At 43.8% G+C, this 16,650-nt stretch overlaps 1 protein-coding gene across 18 annotated transcripts in view; it reads right to left on the bottom strand.

The window, feature by feature from the left end:
- The window catches only part of LOC129384282 (uncharacterized), a 667,107-nt gene that overhangs the window by 255,477 nt on the left and 394,980 nt on the right, over window positions 1-16,650 (bottom strand). For 4 of the 18 annotated variants that reach the window (XM_072290004.1, XM_072290005.1, XM_072290008.1 and 1 more), the window contains one exon: window positions 12,962-13,007. The exons of 13 other annotated variants lie outside the window; for them this stretch is intronic. The gene's annotated coding sequence lies outside the window, so the exon portion shown is untranslated. Of the gene's footprint in view, window positions 1-932; window positions 984-12,961; window positions 13,008-16,650 lie in introns of those variants that run through there. One more of the 18 variants, XM_072290011.1, reaches the window with a different exon arrangement.

The following is a 16,650-nucleotide window of genomic DNA, read 5'->3' as shown; positions in this document are numbered from 1 at the left end:
GTATAGTAAGGTGCTGTACAGAGAGAAGGGTGAGAGGACATGAATCCCCGGCACGGCGAGAAATAGTCTGTTTCATTTTTGTAGCTTCACAAGAGATTTTGTCCTTCTTGACCCTTTGGCGCCATCTAAGCGATATTGTGGATATGTCACGATCTGTAAAACACTAAAAGAGCTGCTCCAACTGATAAAACACAGCGTTTTTTTTTTTTTTTTTTGCCCATGAAAACAATTCGTGCGTTTTTCTCCGGTCTCTGAAAAATGACACGTGGCAGTAAGGAGAATGACGACAGTTCCACACAGCTGGAGCAAAGTTTAGTAGTGTTTTCTCATACGAATCTAGCATCACGAACGTCATTTACAGTGACGTAATGCGAGCTTTTCCAAATCATCCACTGCAGGAGGGTGATATTCCTGCATTCAAAATCTGACGTTCCCACTATCATGAGAACACCGAGTTGATCCCATTATAAAGATGTTGGATATAGAGCAACATTTTTTTTTGCAAAATCTAATGTTCATTTTTAACACAGATGAAGACCAGCGCCAAGGACTTCCCAGCCGGTGCTGTGCAACGTAATTATTAAAGAGCGCTGCTGGGAACATTTCAAGTAACCGTTGTGGTAGTCTCGGCTTTTCTTTTCTCTTTACTTTCAGACGTCTTGGAGCCGCGCGAAAATTGTTTTGCCTTTAACCGATTGAGCTTCAAATCCAGTAGGTTCGCTTAAGTTTTAGTAGTAAAGCATGGCGCACTAAATTTAAATTTATTCGTAATATGTGATACTTGGTTAAAACGATGACCACTATGGTAAGGTTTGACTGTAGTGAAACTTCATTCGAGAAAGAATATGACGTTGAAAAATAATTTAGCTCTTGCATACACAAGCTGCCCTTCGTTTGTCATCTTGCGAAAGGTCTCGTTAAAATTTACTTACACTCTTGCATTGTGCTTCTAAGCGTTCGCTTTCTGAGGTGAAGGGTCTTCACTGCAATCAGACAAAAGGAAGAGCCGACGAGCAGTTTCTTCGATGACAAGGTCTTGACTCGTTTTCTTAATTGCCGAGAAAGCAAGAGCTACAATGGCCTCGGCACTTTCACGAACTCTGCTGTCGAAATATTTTCAACGGTAATTGCTGCAGGGAAGCTACCAATAATGAGCGTTCGGTATGGCGTCACCTTTCGCGCTAGCTTGGGCCATCCATTTGAGAATGCGCACTAACGAACACTGTCTAAACCGGTGACTTTGGTGACCCATCGCGTGCTTGAAGAAGGCTGTTAATGAGCTCGAAAGAATACTCTGTGCTCACATGCAGATTAACGTTGTTTGCGCAACATGTCCACTCTTCTCTCTTCGCTCATCCCGTCGGTACTCTTCAGATAGCATGTACGAAACGAACGGCATTTTCTCGGCAAACTACAACTTCTGCAGACACTCTACGTACTTTATTTATATACATATTTTCTTATTCGTAAATGATAAAGAGTTGCGCAGCATCTAGGAAATTCTAAGCACTGCTCTTAGTGTTGGGCTGGGGTCATGGCTTGAAGTAAGATTTGCGTAACCCATGTTGAACTATGACCATTTCATCTTGCATGCATGGAATTGTATCCGGAACACAGGACGGTTCAGTCGTTCTTATTACAAATTACGGCCGTTTGTGTCGATCTATGCAAATCGGTTTCAAATGTCTAGGATGCTTATAGTGGTGTGTTAGCAAACATCCACCAAATGCCAATGCTATTACTATTGCGCCATCTTGCACAGAAAGAAAAAAAAACTGCAATGAGAAAGTCTTCTGTTAGGCATAGAAATGTTAAAATACAAGGCCACATAACCATTCACTCAAGGAAAGCACCTCTATAATTTGTCCATGTTGCGCTTCTACCTGTATAGCAATCAGTTGTGTGAAATTTTGCTATGGTTCAGCCGCATTTCACGTTCCACTGATATGGGCTATGCAGGTACGACATTTTGGTAAGACATTTTGTCTCTGCACGATTGCTTTACACAGCACCTGGTCCAAAAATCTATGAATACGCTGCGTAATTATATTGACACAAGCGGTGTCCTATAAGAACGCTTACGTCCGAAGTAATGCCAGTTTTACAATAGAACTTTCAATCCTCATTGAACTCGATGTGCGTTGAGCATAATCTGAGTGGACTGAGGCACACGTTGTCGTACGCGGATAAAAAGGCTGCTACCCATATCGCATGCAATACACTGAAAACCAAATTACAGTTTCTGGGTAGCCCCACTCGTTTGTACAAAAGGCAATGCCAATCTCATTGGGAATTTTGCGTAATTTACGAACTGAGCGTACGCAATGATTATAACCAAATATCCTTAAAACAAGTGCACTGCCAAGCAATAGAAGTATATATATATATATATATATATATATATATATATATATATATATATATATATATATATATATATATATATATATATATATATATATATATATATATATATATATATATATGTATATATATATATATATATATATACATATATATTCAAGGTGCTTGCATTGCTAAGCGAAGGGTATCATTGGGCTGGATAGCCGACCGTTAAGCCTGACTATCCTGTTTTTGTGTTTTTTAACGTAATGTACTTGGTACAAATAAAATAGCAGCATTCTTGCTGCCCTTATTAAATAACCGAAGTGAATTTGACTGCACGTATTAGTGTTGATGGCGGCCTACATTTTTCTTCTGACTTCATATGCACGCCAATGACACGCGCAATGAAATCACACCAACTCAGCTCAGGAGTTCTTGTGTGGTTGACCATTTTGCAACTTGTTCGATACTTACATGTAGTGAGACAGCGATAGCGACACGCTGGACGTGATTTCCGTAGTTGAACAAGCAAAGTGATTTTGCATTTTTCTAATTTTCTCGATGATTACGTTGAGGGGCTTTATTAGTAAACCGAGGACGAACAACAAGCTCGCTACCTGAACAAGCAGTGCATTCAGATCTCACGAAGGGCATGTAATGTGGACTAAATTTGTCAGAGTTGCTTAAATAGCAAAATACGCTTTTTTTTTTGTTCTCGTAATATTTCGGAGAAAATGAATGAAAGTTACAGTGCGATCAGACAATGATGTAGGCAATAAATGACGGTGGACGAGAAACAAAAGTGGGATTAAAAACTCCAGCTTACCGAAAAAAGGAAAACGAGACCAATATTTGTGGGAATCGCCGAGAATGGCACATTCTCAGTGTCAACACAGCGCCTCCTTTCGTACTCTTTTGGGCAAGCCAAGAAAAGTATGCAAAGTATGCAAACCTAACTCGCCCACATCAAGCTTCTGCTGCTAGAGAAGAAGTTCAGGAACGCAATTACACTCGTTGCCTCAGGCTTGACATGATTATTTTTTTTTTCATTAGGGAGCAAAGGAGACATGCCTTTCAGATAGATTTGATCTTGCATTCCACCGTCGTATCCAAGGCCTCGGCGAGCGCTGATTGAAAAAGCTTGTAGGTCACTGCTTGTGCCGAACTACTGAGGTTATGCTATTGAATATCCGGAGAGGAATGCAAATAAAGCATAAACGTGATTTTTTTCTGCGCTTTTACGCTGCAATAGCCGAACGGTGGAGTCATACGGACGAGGCATGATGGGAGTTGGTCATTGCAAAAGAGGCTGTCGAACTTTGTCGGCACGTAATGAACTTGCAGCTAACACGTGAGGTAGTCGGACCAGTGCACAGCACCTACACAGGAATATGTCACGTAGAAGATTTAATTGGGACGGAGGTGAGCAAAGTTAGCGTAAGGTTTAATAATGGTGGGCCGGAGAAAAACGCACGGCCCTCGCTCTTACCGTCTTCTACAGAGCAGGTACAGCACCCGCTTCTCCGCGGATTGAAAGTTGACATTTTTCTGTCAATCTTTGCGCACAGGGCTAACATAGGCACGAATAGAATGTTGCATCTATGTCCTCTGTAGGACAGTCATCACACGCAAAGGAAATATACAGGGCAAAAGGGAGTGTCGTACGTATTGTTTCAGAAAGATGACATCGATGTGCAAATTTCAGGCTGGCGAATGACCAAAAATGAAGATGAGAACCTAGAGAAACAAAGGCTGACGAGAAATTGACTTTGTAATGTTGATCCCATAGGTAAGCAGGTAAAATTGAAAAAAAAAAACATATACAGACAGGAGACTTCGGCAATTCCTTCGGCTTCAAACTCTATTATTGTGGCATTAGCATTCCCACATTGCCAAGACCAGCATCCTATATTTGCTTGCATGTCTTTGATTCGAAGCATTCTTGGTCTCCTTCTAGGTACTTTGGGATAAAGTAGGTAGGGATTCTGTAGGCCTTAAAGAAATAATTAAGCACAGGTAGGCAGTATAAGCGACTACGGACTCACACTCACTTAAGAATAGTGTGTTATTTTTTCAGGCCTCGCACTCTCTCATATTTATACTCCCGTCTATTCACACTCTACGGTACACCCTTGCGTTCATGCTCAGATCTACTCATACTCCACTCACTTACGTTTGTACCCAGGTCTGCTTGCACATGTGATCACCGATTACGTTCACACCCCACCTCCCATAAACTGGCAGTCAGCTTCGCCTCACTTCACTCACGCTCCTCAGCACTCACTAATATCCGCACTAACTAATCCACGCTCTCACCAGCTCTCATTCATGTTAGCATTCATGCAGTCTCCCCGGAATTCCACAGAAATTCGCAGTCACTTGCACTCGATGACGTACAAATACACTCCAACTGACAGTCGCAGGTACTCCCTGACGCTCCCACTTGCGTATACTCAAATTATTACACAGGCACTCACTCACGTCTCTACCCACGTCCACTCACTCTCACTGACACTAACTAACGTTTTGTAGTCACGTCTGCTCACATTCACCCTTTCATACTCACACCTACTCACTCACGTTCACGCCCACGCCTTTGAAATGTATGCGAGTGAGTCTACTCATGAGTGAATACGCCGACTTATGTTATTAGGACATTTGATGACACACATGGGATATATGTGAGCTGTCACCAGTGAAAGGCGTTAATCAATGGCTTAGGACGATTACAATCTGCGGCAGAAGATGCCGCAAACGCACGAAGGAATCCTCGCGGTTAAAGCCATAATCTCGTGCCAGCGTTGATTTACGAGAGCCCGGGAATTGCTCGTAAAACAGGGCTACATGGAGACGTTGCGAAGGCTATCGTGGGCCGAAAACCACTTTATCGGTTCAGGCAATAATTGCATCACGTGGATTGGGCTGATCGAGAGTCAGCGTCGTACGACGTCTGGACAAACAACACGGCACCGGCCCGAACACAGCGGGCACGTCTCATGCCTTATTTGAAGGATCCCTGTAGTCGAGCATGCGAGAGGTTATGTCGAGACACGCGAAAGACATGCTTCGTGCCGGCGGGCTTATTGATGTTACTGTACCGCGGCCTTGCTCAGTGATCATTATCAATCAATCAATCAATCAATCAATCAATCAATCAATCAATCAATCAATCAATCAATCAATCAATCAAAAATATCAAGAATTATTGTTATTCGCATTATTATTGTCATCAGCGACACTCAAGCATTCGCGAATGCCAAGTTTTATAACGATTATTTTAATGATCCCGAGATATTCATAACTCGCTGTCATTGTTCTCTTCTGAGCTTTTCATTGTGTCATAGTTTCACACAATGTTAAACTGCCTGTGTCCTCCCTTTTCTTGTCTGTTTAGCTTGCGCTTTGTTGGATGTACTCTTCTTTTCAAAATCGTTGTGTTTATTCATTGTTTTTTTTACATCCCCGCCAGCTTTTCCTTTTTATTTTGGTTTTTTTAACCCTTTACTGCACAATTTTTTGCTTCCTCAAAATATTATTCATGGAGTTGTAGGGAAGCATAACAGTACCTGTACTCCCATGGAAACTTAATTTAGCGAATTTCTGTGGTTTCAGTTTGCAGAAAAAGAGTATGTTGCATATTTGCAACAATGTGCAAATAAAGAAGAAGTTGAAAGTGAAAGATAGATTTAGTGTGATTCATACTCAGCTGCTTAGTTGCACGTGGCAATCATTGGTGCACCTATGGTTTAGTGCGGAACAAAAAGAAGCATATGTACATGCTTGTGCAGCACAGGTGGTTCCCACACTTCGTGCAGTACGTCATGCAGATTCCCGTGCAGCCAGGAAACAATTCAGAGTTTTCGGATTATTGTCAAAATTTAGAACATCGAAGCACAGACGTAAGGCTGTGCCCGTGACGACGTGACACGGCAACGTGCGGATGCACAGCGTACTTTGGAAAAGAAAAAAGGAAATTCGACCAGAGAACATCTTGTCCACATATTGAATCGAAGCGGACTTACACTCGTGGTTGTCGTGACTAACTGAAAGGTGACTGCCTTCATTATCAGGAGCAATTGCTCGGCCATACCAGCGTTTCGGAGCCATTTCACTTTTCCGAAGAAAATAAACCATGTACACGTTGTTGCATTTGTGCAACATAGCAATGTTCTGTCTCTAGGAACAAACTATTCCGAAATGACAATGTTTTTTTGAATCTACAGAGTCAGAAAGATGTGGAGCACAGCGTAAGAATTTTTTTTTTCGCTTTGTCTTATGGAGAAATGCATTTACAATTCGTAAAACTTACCTATATCACTGCTCGCGGGCGCACGCAGCATCCGCCACGTTTGTTTTGGTAGAAGATGCGAAGGATTAGCACAGATTGCAGCACAAGGCGGCGCGTTTTACAGTCCAATGTTGCGGAAATGCAACAACTTGTACAGGCAGCTCCAAACTGACTTTGCTTCGGTTTTTAACGCCCTTCATCAGAATGTTGCGTAAATGCAACAACGTGCAGTAAAGGGTTAATATATGCGTACGCCAGCACTGAGACCTTAGGATTGTTCCAGGGCAACGTAAATAAAGGATTGATTGATTGATTGTACTTAGGGGTTTTCCGAACACTGAAATTTCATCACTGAAATAAACACCAATATTTGAGGCGTTCCCACGTGGGAGTGGCCCGCTTAGTGAGGACTCACAATCTGCAGGACTTCAATAAAGCTTTACCATACCATACCATACCATACCATACCATACCAATGTTTGACAAAATAAAACATTCCACGTGCTCAAAATTTTTGTGGCGTAACATTGCGGCCTAAAAATTGAACTCCGATCTCAGCATAATGAAAGTCCGAATTACCCAATCTCGTTTTTGTTCTTGGCAAGCAGTTTTGCATAGTTAATAGTCAGCGGGCTCATAGTTCTTCGCTAGTTAAGCTGGATTAGTGCACAGCGACTCGCACAATTCGCTGGCACTACACATTACACAAGGCCGGGATAAATGCGCAGATGTTGACTAAGCCATCGTCCAATATCGCGGCTGAGAAGGCAATTGCATTCGCAGTCGAGTAGCTATCAGTGCGCATGCGTGCCAAGTTTTGCTTGACCTCTAAACCACTCTAAGCGAAGAAATGATTTCGATTCATCCTGGGGGCGTGACCTTTTCATTATTATGTGCTGAAGGGGACATACACATGTACGTCTGCTTTTACAGACAGGTTCAACAAGAAACATCTGCTCAATGCTGCTCGAGGGCATTTATTATTAGCTATGTAAGCATTAGTGAGCAGGTGCTAATAAATAGAAAACGGGCTGCAAAGCCCAATTCTTTTTACAAATTTTCGTCAAAGACTTATGCAAATGGCAAGTCATGTACCTCTGTTTTATCATCGTCATCATTTGTTCCAACTCCTTACCGGCATCGCTTAAACCAAAAGAAGTCGTGTAAAAGAATGGAAGACATTTTCTTTTTAGCAAAAGTAAGTCTTGTAATGAACGTAGTGCAACAAACAATCGATTGTGAAAATTCTGTATTGTTTCAGCACTCGTACTTCCCAGTGATGGAATAAAAATATAAACTTACAAATGCCCAAAAAAGAAGAGAATTATAGGCACAGTTTGCAACTGAATAAATTGGTACCAACGGTGAAATTGTTTTAGCATAAAATTCAAAATAACTATATCTCGGAAACTGTTTAGTGCTACAATGACACTGAGAGGAAATGATTTGTTAAACGCGTTGCATTAAAAGCGATCGCGTTGAAAGCCTGTGTTAAGAGCTGGCACAATGGCCGTGTGGTTGACAATTACGCAAGTGAGGCTGAATGAGTAAAATTGGGGTATAATTTGTGAAGTAAACATAGTTGAGAGATTGTCGCCGGATACCTAGTGTGTGGAGTTTCACATACGATTTAATGCGCTTGACACTGTAGTTGTTATTGTTGTGTCACGTGATCAACGAAGCGGCCCGATTCATTAAGGCTGTGCACTTGATACTCATCGTTACTGGGTTCAATGTTCAGTCACCTTAGAACTCTGGTTGCTTTTAAGCCAGTTATTTTCAACACACGCCGAAAGAAGCACATCTCAATGGCAGATATGAGTCAATTTTCCAACCAAGGAAATGACCATTGAAATGTAGCTCTGATGTGAGCCTGCGTGTTTGGACTGCATGCTCGGGCTGCTATAGGTTTTGGTACAATGGTTTTACTACCTTTTAGCGTAGACTGTCAGTCGGTCAGACAAGGCCCGTGTCTGTATTTTCTTAACTTTGAGAAATAGCGCGAAAGCAATTAAGAATATACCGAGTGGGTTGATCCTCACAAGTTAACCGTTGCAAGTACCATACGGTCCCTTAATACCGTTAGCAACAAAATTACTACTTAAACGGGCCACAACAAAGACCATAAGTTATCAGTCTTAGCTTTGTTCCAATGCACAATTTACGATGGTCGTTTGATAAGTATGCTAAAAATACAAGCGATGGCGCTGCAGTTCTGTTTCCTTCAAGGTACCGCGCAAGAAGCACCCTTCGTAGGACGGCAGAACTCTGGTACGCTGGCACGCTGGTACGTTTTACGCTGGTACCGAAGTTAGTAAGCTTCTGACAGCCATTGGCACTGAGCTGGGTGGTGATTGCAGCCAAAACGGAAAAAGGTGAATTTCGAGCAGTTATCAAACATTCTTTATTTGAAACACTAGACGGTTGCCCGAATAAATACCGAGTTGAGCTACGTTCATGGAAATTCTGTACCCTCATCGAAGACCATTTACTAGTGAATCAATGAATTAAAACGTGGCCGAACTTCGACGCAAGATGAAGCACGTCCTGGCTGTCACGTGGAGGTCACCACGCCCGAAGACGTATCGAAAATTCATGGAAATGTCATGGAAGACCACCGAGTGAAGGACGTGAGATAGGTGAAACTACAGGCATCTCGGCAGAGAGATTTCACCATAGTCTTCATGAGAAATTGCAGGTCAAGAAGGTCTCTGCACGATGGGTACCGGGATTGCTGACCATCGACCAAAGGCGCATGAGCGCAGACATCTCGAAGAAGTGTTTATCGGTGCTTGATTGCAATCCGCAGGACTTTTGGCGTCGATTTGGGACAGTCGACGAGACGAGGACACATCATTAAACTCCAGAGTCTAAACAGCAGTTGAAGTAATGGACTGGGTCTAATGAAGGTGCTCCAAAAAAAGGCAACGACTGTTAGTTCAGCCGGAAAGGTGATGGCGACTGTCTTGTGGGATTCGCGAGAAATAATCTTTGTAGAATACTTAGAAATTAGCAAAGCGATAACAGGACCATATTATCCGACACTCACAGATCAACTGAAAAGAGAATTGTGCACTAAACGACCTGGGTTAGCACGAAAAAAAGAAACTACTCTTTCACGTAGACAATGCTCCGCCCCACAGATCGCTTTTTGCAATGACCAAATTGCAAGACTTAGTCTTCGAGGTTGTGCTTCATCCACCCTATTCTCCGGATTTGACCCCATGCGACTTTTTCCCTCTTTCCAAACCTGAATAATTGGATGGGTGGAAAAAGACTTTCTTCAGATGAAGATGTCGTCTCAGTGGTAAACGACTACATCTAGGGTCTCGAGCCATCCCTTTTTTTTCCGAGGGGACAAAAAATCGGAGCTCTGCTTGAAGAAGTGTGTAGAGCTGGAAGTGAACAATGTTGAAAAATAAAACATCCTTTTCGGCAAACATCGTACGTTTAATTGCTTTTTTACGACACTTCACCAGGTCAGGTTACGCACCTGCGGCAAGGCCTTCTACTCCTCCATGGTGTATGTGCCGTACTCAAGTGAACCTTACAATGCCAGGACTTCAGAAAAAGTCGGACTTGCCATCATCAGCGCTCAAGCAACTCACTTTACTTCTATTGTACGAGAAATACAGCCACTGCACACACGTCTACACTGATGGATACTACGTCAACCAGTTCCGGCGGCGCTGTAGTTATACCAGCAATGAGAATAACCAAGCGGTTCAAGACTTCCCATGTCACTACGTCTACAGCTGCAGAGCTCGCGGCTCTCCGCGACGCGCTTCAAGTGATAAATACTGAAAGTCCTAGAAAATGGGCAGTCTTCTGCGATTCAAGGCCGGCCTTGCAATGTGTGCAGTCATTTCTCCGACATGGAACTCACGATCAGCTCACGTGCGAAATCGCGGAACTTGTCCATCACTTAAGAGAAAAAGGTCATGATATCTCTTTTCAGTGGATACCAGGTCATTGCGGTATCATTGGAAATGATGACGCCGATAAGGCAGCTCGGACGTCAAACCAAGAATACCGCTGCGTCCCCATTCCGCTCTCAAGGACCGACGCCGCGAGACAACTTGGCCTTCTAGCACGCACGATCTCCTTAGCAGAGTGGAATACCGTACATACAAGGCGCACAAGACTGCACAGGCTAAACCCGTCACTTCAACTCAGACCTCCGGCCGGTGTGCACCGGCGTGAAGCGTCTCTTCTGTGTCAGTTATGGCTTGGAGTGGCCTTCACGAATGCCTACTCAGCACTAATTGGAATGGCTGACAGTCCTGTATGTGATGTTTGCGGATGCGAGGAGAACATTGACCACTTATTGTGCCATTGTCCTCAATTTCAAGCACAAAGACAGTATTTGTCCGACACATTGAGGAAACTAGACGATCGTCCTCTGAGTGAGCAGACAATATTAGAGCACCATCCCGACCGATCATCGGCTCAGAAGGCAGTGAAGGCACTTTTGTGTTTTCTCAGAACTTCTTGTTTTCTCTCTCTCTCTCTCTCACCTTCGTATATCGAACGCAGCTGCTCCCGTCGTCGCGTGCCAGTTGCAATTTGTGTCAACGTCTGAACAAACATTTGGTTCAAAACATAATTTCATAGTTTGAAGGTCAACCCACCACGTTTGCTGGGCGACACGGAAACAATTGTTTGAAATATAAGAAATCTGCGATTATTGAACAAAGGGAGAGACACGTTGCGAAGAAAAAAATAGCCGTACGTTTCTTTCTCTCTCCCAGAAATGATGGTTCTTGGTGCTCGCCGGAGAATCGGTCCCTTACTATTGCGACTACGGCGTGATGCAAAATCAAGATCAACCGCGTGCTGCCGCTTGTCAAATATGAACTTCCATCAGCTCGCCGAAATATCTGTATATTGTAAAACCAACTGAAGAAAAAAAGACACGGATGGATGCAGCAGCACGTCGCGCGTACAATCGGATGCAGGCAGAGCCGTGCGTATTTCAACCAGACCGATCTAAACCTAACATCAATGTAACCTACCTAACCACAGGAAAATCCAGCTTAATAGAAAGCAGCTCACGATAAACTAGGCTTTCACGACTAAGAGCGAGGGAGAAAGAGAAACATAAACTAAAATAATGGGAAATCGTAGGGTCCTTCAACAGGCTCTGGGCGTGAATAGAGTTCTCAGTCCAGGACCCCAGAGCCGCGACCACCCCGCACCCTCACGGCCAGATCGAGCTGTTCACGGGAGTTGACGCTAAACAGAAGAGGCATCGCAAAAAAAAGTCACCGCATACTTTTTTAGGCTCACTACGCTATATACAGGCCTAACAATATTAACATGCTACTGCGTCATCCAATTTTGTGGCCACACTAATCAGCGCAAAAATATCACTAGAAGAAATCATTCGTATTAGAGCAATTATTGCAGCAATTAAGGGCCAACCTTGCGAAACCAAACTCGTGTTTCCCCATAAAGTCTGATCCACTTAATGACTTTTCGTTTCAAAAGGCAGTAGAGTAGGATCGCATAAAGCATCACGTCCTTGTGTTTCAGAATGTGGGGTCATTAAAAGCGACGCATGCGAAGCAGAACAATGTAATGACCCCAGGAAGCAATCAAATGCTACTTTTTTTTTCTGGGTAGAAAGGTCGAAGAGTGAATGTGTCGTTTCTCTTTTAGACGGATCTAATATGTATTCTTGGTGATTTCTGTTTTTTTCCAGCTTATTTTGTCTCATCGTTGCTCTTTCGATTCTCATTCTATTTTCTTCGTTCAGCGACCTTTGTTGAAGGAAAGCGACGAGCTAATTGCCTTTGCGTAAGCCCCTGTTATTAGTCCTTCAGTGTCGAACGATAATTAATTAATGTTGCAACATCAGTGCGTGCATTGATATTTGCCAGGGAAACGACGGCTCGGTACAACCACCCTCAGTGCAACAGTCACAATATTGAAAGCAGGAAGATATACTCTAGGGTTGCTGTTGTGTACCTTGAAAAGTTGGCTGGTACGTTCGCGGATAAGGTCAAGAGATGTAATCTTTGTCAGCGCCTTAGCCTGACCAAACAACAAGCTTTCTTCGTACACGTGCAGGGGCCAAATGCAATAAATCACATTTGACCCAAATGGCCATTTTTGTTTTCTACTAAAAACGGTACCGACATTTATATTTGTCAGTCCCGGTCGCCAGCTCACCTACATGGTACGCGACACATGACAGGAGGCGAAAGAAACAGGACAGCACTTCAGCTGAATCTTTTAAATATCTGAATCCTTGAATGCACTCTAACTAGCCCAACTTTATTTTCTAATCATGGCAAGCTCTCGCATTAGGATGACTATACATACACAGCGTTAGGCGTTATTTCCGATTTGTCGGTGGATGTTAAATTTGCTGCAAAAGAAAGCAAAAAAAAATCATCAGCCATTTCACTCTGTGAAGAAAGACGAGCAGCGAAGCGTTGGTGTGTTTTACCTCAGTGCACACATCTATGTATATATAGGTATTATTATTATTATTATTATTATTATTATTTATTTGAACATTACTAATATTAGTATTACTGAAGGACACAGACAACGAATACATCTTTTGACTGTGGAGTGATTTATTCTTATTGTTTTATGAAGTAGTCGCGTGTGCAAGTACCGCTGCATGGCGGACGGGAATTGCACAATACTTACAACTTTACATGAAACTAGCCGTGGTTGCTCAGTGGCTATGGTGTTGGGCTGCTGAGCACGAGGCGACGGGATCAAATCCCGGCCACGGCGGCTGCATTTCGATGGGGGCGAAATGCGAAAATCCCCGTGTACTTAGATTTAGGTGCACGTTAAAGAACCCCAGGTGGCCAAAATTTCCGGAGCCCTCCACTACGGCGTGCCTCATAATCAGAAAGTGGTTTTGGCGCGTAAAACCCCATAATTAAGTTGTTGTTTTTTTTTTCACTGTCAAGGAAAAATTATGACAAGCATATGATACTCGGTGTAATGATTGAGTCTTATTAGCGGCCAACTTAGTATAATGTTTTTCCAAGATCCGTACATTATATTGAGAGCAACAAGCTGGAGACGACCCGCCGCGGTTGCTCAGTGGCTATGGTGTTAGGCTGCTGAGCACGAGGTCGCGGGATCGAATCCCGGCCACGGCGGCCGCATTTCGATGGGGGTGAAATGCGAAAACACCCGTGTACTTAGATTTAGGTGCACGTTAAAGAACCCCAGGTGGTCGAAATTTCCGGAGCCCTCCACTACGGCGTGCCTCATAATCAGAAAGTGGTTTTGGCACGTAAAACCCCATAATTTTCAAGCTGGAGACGAGTGCGTGCCGACGTGACGCATATAGACGGATGAACATCGATCACCACCGGAGGGTAGCTACACGTATACAGGTTCGCTGTAAAACGCAGGTAACAACGAGGAAAAGCAAGCGTTTGCGCTGCATTTATCATGCATTGTGCGGGCCGCTTTACTGTGCTGCATGCAACTAAAGCCGCTAGTCAATGTTTGCAGTGAAGCCGACCTATTTAACGACAAGGCAATCTTGCAGGGAATGCCGCAGCATCGATGTCTTCGGACGTGCTGCATCACTGCCAAATGCGGCGTATACTGCGATGCGCACGGACCCGCAGCGTCAATATATAAACGGCTTGTGCGGCTCAGGTTGGCGGCACGGCATCGCACGCAACGTTGCGCTAATTTGTTTCGTTATGTAAGTTTTAATAAATCGACTTTTTTATGGCGTTCGTTTACCTGATTTCTGTCCGGCGGGAATTGAGGGCGGAAAGCAGCAAGGCCAATTACGCAACAACGTATACGTATCACAACATATAATAACAATACGCAAAATATGTCTCTGTAAAGATCTCAAAATACACGAAAGAACATTGAAACGAGTTTCGTGGTGTCTGCAACCAGTAAGTTTCTAGGAGAAACTACATATAATCGCCACCATGATCGCTATGATTGTGATCATCATTTTTGATTTGTACGTTGGTGACTCTAATGCCTTTCTTGTTATGGACTGGACATATTGACGTAAGAAAATGAAGTATTTTTATGACGTCTAAGCTTGCTTGTAATGCCGGCATGGTGACCGAACCAGGTCTGCTTTAAGACGTATGGAGTACGCAAAAAAAAAAAAAAAAAAACGGTATCAAAGTACTTTCCCCGGCAGGATAGCCCTGTTGAAGGTTAGACGTAAGACAGGCATAGAAACATGATGTAGAGATACATAGAAACAACAATGTAGCGGTGTTACTTCTTATGGGATCTTTATCGACTTAGCTGCCAGAGTCTGTAATCCTCCTGCCACCCAAAAAGAAGCCACAATACAGAGGCTGTCATGCCTGCTCCTACAGCAGGTCACGTCTTTACTAAGCCGCTATTTTCTCAGTGGCATACAGGTCACGAAAGCATCTGAGCTACGGCGAAGTGCCGGAAACTGAAGGAAGAAAATTAAGGGTGACTTGACCCCTATTGCTGTTATGACCTATCGCTATGACCCCCATTGCTGTATCTAACCAACTAGCCCCAAAAATTATATTCCTTTACAAACTCTAGCTTTTGTATAAGCACCAGTATTTAAGGGTTGAGGTCTTTCGAATATGACGCAGCTCTATGTTTCAATGTAGTTTACAATATATATATCTTTCAACATAGCTTCAATATAGATTCGATATATTGTGCAGAGAAACTCATAATATTAAAATCACAGCGTCTTCCTCAATCAGTGTGGCAACATTCGGAATATCAGGTGTGTGTGTGTCGTCCCATCGTGTCTCTTAGCCAGCTCTGCCATTTTAGTGACAGGTTAAAAAAATTTGTGTTCATGTAAGTTTGCTACACACTTGCCGACCAAAAATCAACTTCGCGAATGAATGTAGTCTTCTTACGAATCTTCTGAGTCTCTTATCAGCAACACTGCTCGCAGCACGACGTAGCATCAGCCAACCGGAAACAACTGTTCCATAGCTCAACAAAGTGTAGTTGGTTGAGTAAAGGAAGCTCAATGTAGAAAACTTTTCCTTTCGTTGGCTAAATATACACCGTTTCGATTCTGCCAAGCGTCGTTACCATGTCAACCACTGGTTAACATATCGTAAAGATAGGGAAACAACAGGCGAAGTGGCTCGAGCTGCTAACATACCCCAACTGTACCATCTCTTCTAATCAGCAACACCGTTCGAGCCACGACGTACCGTCAGTCAACCGGAAAGAACTGTTCCACTGCTCAACAAAGCCCTGCTCGTAACAGCGCTTGAAGCCGGCGTGTAGGCAGATCACGCTTCGCGCATTTTCCGGCGAGCGTGATATTTCGTTCCCCGCAGTCTTTTCCCGCCTTCTACTTTTCCCGCCACGATAAGCGAGCGCCACAAGGCGCGTTGGGTTCGCGGGTTCCGAAATGCACACGGCACGCTCGACTTCGCAGCAGCGTCGCAGACCCACGCTTTCCTGGCAGGAGGCCGGTGCGTTTTTTTTTTTTTCTGGTTGCTTCGCCGTATTGCCGTGCAGCGCTGCTACTAGGTGCCAGGCAACTGATCAGCCTTGCGGTGAAGTGGCGTTGCTGTCGTTGTATTAGATGAGCGCGTGCGTGTGACGTCTGTCTGGTTGCGCAAAAACACTGACGTCGTGAACTTTTTGACGGCACTGGGTGGTCGACTAGGACTGCGGAGACCTCAACGGCCACATGTCTACATGCATCGTTAGTGGCATGGAATTAGGGACCGTTGCTTCGGAATGCTTAATCACACTTATAGTTTAGGGTAGCTCACGGGGAATTCAGGTGGGAAGCTCACGTTTGTTGCTAATAGTACAGTAATTGAAATGCTAGCCCTCTCCCCCCCCCCCCCCCCCCCCCTAGCTTCTTTGCGTTTCCGGCAGACATCTCCATTCCAGCGAAGATACAGCTTCGAGTGAGTCCAAATTATACATACAATGTCCAGAACCAGATGATTTTAAAAAAATAGGAGCACACGAATGATGCAGTGGTTGTACTTCTCTCCAACATGATTTCATTTGGAACCACTGAGGCCGTA

This window comes from Dermacentor andersoni, chromosome 8 (assembly GCF_023375885.2).
Source record: "Dermacentor andersoni chromosome 8, qqDerAnde1_hic_scaffold, whole genome shotgun sequence".
In the NCBI taxonomy this organism is placed as follows: Eukaryota; Metazoa; Arthropoda; class Arachnida; order Ixodida; family Ixodidae; genus Dermacentor; species Dermacentor andersoni.
The sequence above is the reverse complement of the archived record's forward strand: the minus strand, read 5'-3'. Positions and strand labels throughout refer to the sequence as shown.